The sequence below is a fragment of the Parus major genome, chromosome 2, assembly GCF_001522545.3.
Source record: "Parus major isolate Abel chromosome 2, Parus_major1.1, whole genome shotgun sequence".
Lineage (NCBI taxonomy): Eukaryota > Metazoa > Chordata > Aves > Passeriformes > Paridae > Parus > Parus major.
Genome location: NC_031769.1, coordinates 60,185,680 through 60,191,679, shown reverse-complemented (window position 1 = coordinate 60,191,679; position 6,000 = coordinate 60,185,680).

The following is a 6,000-nucleotide window of genomic DNA, read 5'->3' as shown; positions in this document are numbered from 1 at the left end:
TTGGTGTGGGTTTTTAATTTGTGTTTTATTTTTAATTTCCAAGTCACTATTCCGAAAAGCAAGCTGTAAGCAAGATGCAGTGCTATGAAAGGAATTAGTTCTTTCATGGAGTTCCACACTCAAAACAAGCCACTTGTCTCCAGGGGCTCTCTCTCGCTCAGAATGCAGACAACCTGCCAGATTCACCTTTAAAAAACAATGACAGTACCAAATGAGAGCAGAGGAAGATCCTTACGCTGCTTTGAATACCACCGTGGGAATCCACATTACACAAATGCTGGGATTGCCTTACTTTCTTTCCTCATCCTTTAGTACACCACAAAAATATGAAATTTCATCAAAAAGGTTTCTTTCTACATACATGTTTGAGAATCTTCACATAACATTAAAATATAGAAATAACATCATATTCCAAGACACTGAAATTCACTTCTCCCACCAGATAATGTTCAGTGTATCGCCAGATTACACACAGACCACCAAGATAAATCTCATCACACTATCCTATTTGAAATCTTAGCCTTGAAGGTGAATTTCTCCTCTGATGGCAACTCAGTCATTCCAAGTCCCTCAAGTTCTTGACTTTCACCTCCAGACATAAAATAAGAGGTAACAATACTGAAATTCCTAAGATTACAAGCTGCAAGAAAGTGGAAATAAAGTTGCAGTGCATTGAAAACTTAAAAATTACAATACAAGTAGCAACAATCATGCTTAAAATAAAAAAGCCTTAATATTAGAGAAGAGGATTAGCAATACAGCCCAGTGTTTGACAAATGGTTATTTGAGAAAATGAAGAAGTCATGCAAGGAAAGTGATCCTGGATAGCTTGCTTGGTATGCAAAGTTAACCTTTTAAGTTAGCTCTACTTCACTTACTCTTCCCTGATCTATTATACAATCACTCTGAGCAGATGCCAATTTAGCTCTAGCACCACACTCTACAAACTTCAAGTCAGTCACAGTAAATGATAGTGTATGGTAATAAAATATTAAAAACCTGTTACAAAGATTCACTCACCCAGAACTCATTTTTTGGAAGATAAAACAAATCTCACAGGTAAATTCAGACGCAGGATTAAAAGCTGAAATTCTCTCAGAGCACACTTCAACACATGGATAGTCTGCCAGTCTCAGTGTCCAATTTCCTGATGTTATTACCTGTATTTTGTGTACAGAAGTCCTTAAACTAGATTATTGTCCACTTCCCCGAGTTATGAAAAATATTTGGGAGCACATAAATTTTTCATTTGGCTATCACAACTCACTCATGAACTAGCTCTGCGGATTACTCTGGAGTATAAGCATTCAGCAGCATTGATGGGAAACCATTTGTTAGGGCACTTCAGTATGAAGGCTGAATTCTTGCACTGCCTCACTTCATGGAAAATACATGAAGCCAGTCCTGAGACTCTCATAACTAGAGTCAAAGCAGCAGATTGCTCTGGGTCTCCACAGGTATATTGTCAAGTTGACTATGTTTATCCCTGTCTAAGGATTTAAATGTGTACAAAGCCATGCCACAGTAGATTCTCTTCTTAGAATCACAGAATGGCTTGGTTTGGAAGAGACCTTAAAGATCATGTATTTATAAGTTGCTTCTTGGGGACAGGGACACCTTCCACTAGATCAAGTTATTCAAAGCTCCATCCAGCCTGGCCATGAACACTTCCAGGGATGGGGAATCCACAGCTTCTCTGAGGACATGTTCCAGTGCCTCACCACCCTTACAGTAAAGAATTTCAGCCTAATATCTGACCTAGACCTACTCTCCTTGAGTCTGAATCCATTCCCCATTGTCCTGCTACTACATGTTCTTATACAAAATCCCTCTTATCTTTCTTGTAGGCTCCCTCCAGGTACTGGAACGCCACACTTTGGTCACCCCAAAGCCTTCTCTTTTCTGGGCTGAACAAATCCTCCCAGCCTTTCCTCACAGGACAGCTGTTTCATCCCTCTGATCATCTTGGTGCCCCTCCTCTGCACTTGCTCCAAGGTCCATGTTCTTCCTGTGCTGGCACCCCAGAGCTGATGCAGCACTGCAGGTGGGGTCTCACCAGAAAAGAAGGACAGAATCCCCTCCCTGCCCTGTAGCTCACACTGCTTTGGATACAGCCCAGGACAGGTTTGGCTTTCTGGGCTGGGAGTGCACACTGCTGGGTCATGTCCAGCCTCTCATCCACCAGCACCCCCAATTCCCCCACTAATCCTTCCTTCCTGGATTTTAGCAATAAGAGTTCTGCCCTGAATATGGAGGAAGAAGGATTTGCTCTTCTCTACACAGTGCCTTTCTTTGGCTCATCTACACAACATCTAGGATGAGAAGCAACTTTTCACCATTAATAAAATATACTTTGAATGATAGCAGTGCATCTCTGAATAAGCAGTGTTACAGATGACAGATGTAGTCACCCACCTCATGTCAACAAGAAGGGACCCAGTGCAGAAGCACTCACACTACAGATTTACCATTTTGATTTCTGGTCAGCAAGTTGGCAATTTCAGAAAAAGCTTGGGCATTTTTGATTTGGTTTGGGTGTTTTTATTATCCACTATAAAACATCAAGCTCTGAAGCAAGTGGTATATTTGCTGCAGCAATATTAATGCTTGTTATCTTATTTCCATATTTTGTTAGTGGACATCTTAAATATAGCAATTTCCATGTTATCACAGATTTGACCAGAACAGCAATAAAATCCTACTATAAGTGAAGAGAAATCCTTTTCAGTGGCAGATGTTTCCTCTTTGACACATTCCACATTTTGGGTTTTTTTCTCCTTCTAACATACTAACATCAGCTGGTGGTCTATGAGCTAACATTTACCATATTCTTTAAAAACTTTCAATGTAGAATTTGTCATCCAAATCTTTCCTAATTGGAATTCACTTTTCTACTTACAGAATATATTTTGGTATTTGAACAAGTTGAATATCAGCACTAGGATTTGGGGGAAATGGGCAACTGTTCTGTGTGTGGAAAAAGGTGGGAGCTGATGAGGGATTCATATTTTCTGTAGTATTAACTAACTGGCAGACTATAAAGGTTTTTTGTGTAGGCACTATTCATGGCTCTCTGAAAACACATTAGTTTGGAAACACACAAAGAAACGAAAGTTTACCATAGGGCAGCACTGATTTTTACCTACTGAAATTGCAACAGACATCTAAAATCCTTCAAGACTATTGAGCAAATGCAACTGTTCTACTTAATGCTGATATCTGTGTGTTAGGCACCACAAATTGACATTTTCTCTCAGCGCTTCCTGTAATAGGAAACAGACAAATTTATGGGAGTCAGTTTTCTGATCCGTCCACAGCTGCACTTGGCATAGGACTCGGAGACCTCATTTCACTTCTAGCTGCACTCCACACAAGTTTCCAAAGTCAGCACCTTTATCCCTCTATTTACAATCTTGGAACAGCCTCTGCCACGAGGCAGTAGAGCAGACAGAAGGACTGGTACAATCACAGAGCTCCAGACACAGTTTGTTGAGCTATCTCTACTAGGACAAACCTGTTATGCCACTCAGAGGCTCAGATCCAGCAACTTCTGATCCCTCTGTCCCAAGAAATAGGGAATAGCAGAATATGGTTTTCAATGAATCCATCTGAGCTGCTACAGACAAGACTTGTAGGCAATTTGTTCAAGGCATTTTAGCACTAGATGTCCTAAATTAAAATAAATGTCAGGTGCCCATAATTAAAGACTCCCAGATAATTTGAGAAATACATTAAAGTTTAAGAAAGATCAAACATTACTAGATGTGGCCTCACTTCTCAACACAGGCAGATCAAATGGAGTTTCAGAGCCTTCAATACAGACAGCTAAATGCCCTTTAACAGTGCTTACCTGCTACCAAGATAGGCACTGCCTATCATTATATCCCAACAGTATTTGCTGGTATCACAGGAAAGGTGATCCAAAGACTGCAGTGGGGCAGAAAGGTCTACATTATTTTCATCCATTAACTGGGGAGTACACAGCCATTTCCCACTATTTTTACATTAGAAGATATATAAAACAAAAAGCTGATTTTATTTTCTATCATCACAAATCAAACCCATTTTTCCATTATCCCAGATAACATTTGTCTCCAATAGCAATTACTTTATGAAATGTTTCCCTGCATTAGGAGAACATCAAAAAGGTCAGGTTGATAAAACCTACCTATCGAAGACAAGTATGACACTGAAATCTCCTCTTTCCCCTCCCTGTTTATGGTTTATCTTAAGAACATTAAAATCATTTTGCACTGCACAAACTTGCTCTAAAACCAGAATCACCACTTATAACCTTAACATTACCTGGCTTTCAAAGCATAACAAGCTCATCTCTTTGGCAAATTCAAAAATCTGACGTGAAATTTCTAGATGAAGCCAAAGCATGGGCCTGAGCTTGCTGTTCCTTTTTCTCCCCCTTTTGTTTGGTCATTTAGTAGTAGGCATGAATAGAAAAGAAAAAAATTATCTGAGCAGGCTGAGCACATTTACCTTTGTTTAATTTTACTTAATAAACCAGGATGAGACTAGAATTGTTCTCATAATCTGATCTCAGGCAAATTCTCAGGCAAGTTCACATTACTATTATTTAGACAGTCCTAGAAAATACAGCCCAAGCAATAATCTCACTACAAAACCAATAGCAGAAACTGCAGGCAGTTGGTATGTTAAAAGCAGGGAAACAGATGAAAATCTGGCCTGAACAGAACTGGATTTTCATATAATGCATATAGCCTAACTTATTTCTCAGGTAGCTTGGAAACATGGCAACAACTTTATTTTGCTTTGAAAAGCGCAAAATATCAGTTTTTAAATTAGGGACATCATATTTGAAAACAGTAAAGGAAATAAAAAGATGATCTTTCAGTTGATAATAAAATTCACCTTCCTTCCTGCAAGATGTAAAAAGAAGGAAAAACCCTGAAGAGTTCAGAGCAGCTATTACTACTGAGACACCAAAGAGGTGATAGGTAACATGAATTACAAGAAACATGCAACAGCCCTTCTATTTGAAATTTGTTTTTCACACAGTTAGTACAATAACAACTGCTCCTGCAAGAGAGGTCAATCTACCCACACATTAACCCCCAAACAAGCAGCACTCTGAAAATCAAAACGTGATTGCAAATTTCTTGCGTGCCAAGATGAAGGAGTTTTTCATTTCAATCTATTACTACCAGCATTTTACATTCATTATGGTCAGGGGGTGAAGTGAGAACTAGGTACTTGCTGGTTCTGCCAGCAGTTTCTTGATTACATTACCAGAGAATTAACATACAGAACTTGTATTAAAGCAGCAGAAACGTGCTTACTTATAGCCACTTTCATAGCTGAGGGTTTCATAGCAGTTTTACATTCCAATTCAGAAGGTTAGGAGGTTAAAAGGTTAAAAAATAGCTGTATAACCTATCCATTGCTGCAAAGAAAGGTCTAAAAGATCCAGGCTTTCAGCATTACAATGACAGGAGGGTTATCTGTTTTTCTAAGCATTTCTTTAAATCACACTCAGTGGGCTAGCAACCCTGGGCTTTGAGGGAGAGAGGGTTTTTTTGTTTTGTTTCTTTGAAGTTGTCACTGCCAAGCTCAAAATGAAACTTTGAAAACTTTATATAACCTCTAAATCTACAGCATTTGGCTAGCCTATGTCCTAATTCCTCACAGCAGAAATTGCCAAAATGACAAGTTACAATGACTCCTATAAGGTCATTACAATCTGCAAACCTTGGTGAAGATCCACTGAACCCATTTTAAAAGAAAAGAGGATCTTGCCTACTGCAACAAGTGGGATAAGCAGTCTTAAGAAAGCTTAAGACCTTAATATACTTCTTGCAGAACTTCTCTTGCCATTTACAACATTACAACACAAACCCCAACCAGGAACCTAAGTAGGGAATAATTCCATAGTGGATTTATGCATTAGCTCACCTGTATTAGGAGCTTGGATTTCCAATAAACGCAATAAAAGAAACAAAAAGCAAGGGAAAAGACAGTGACTCTTTT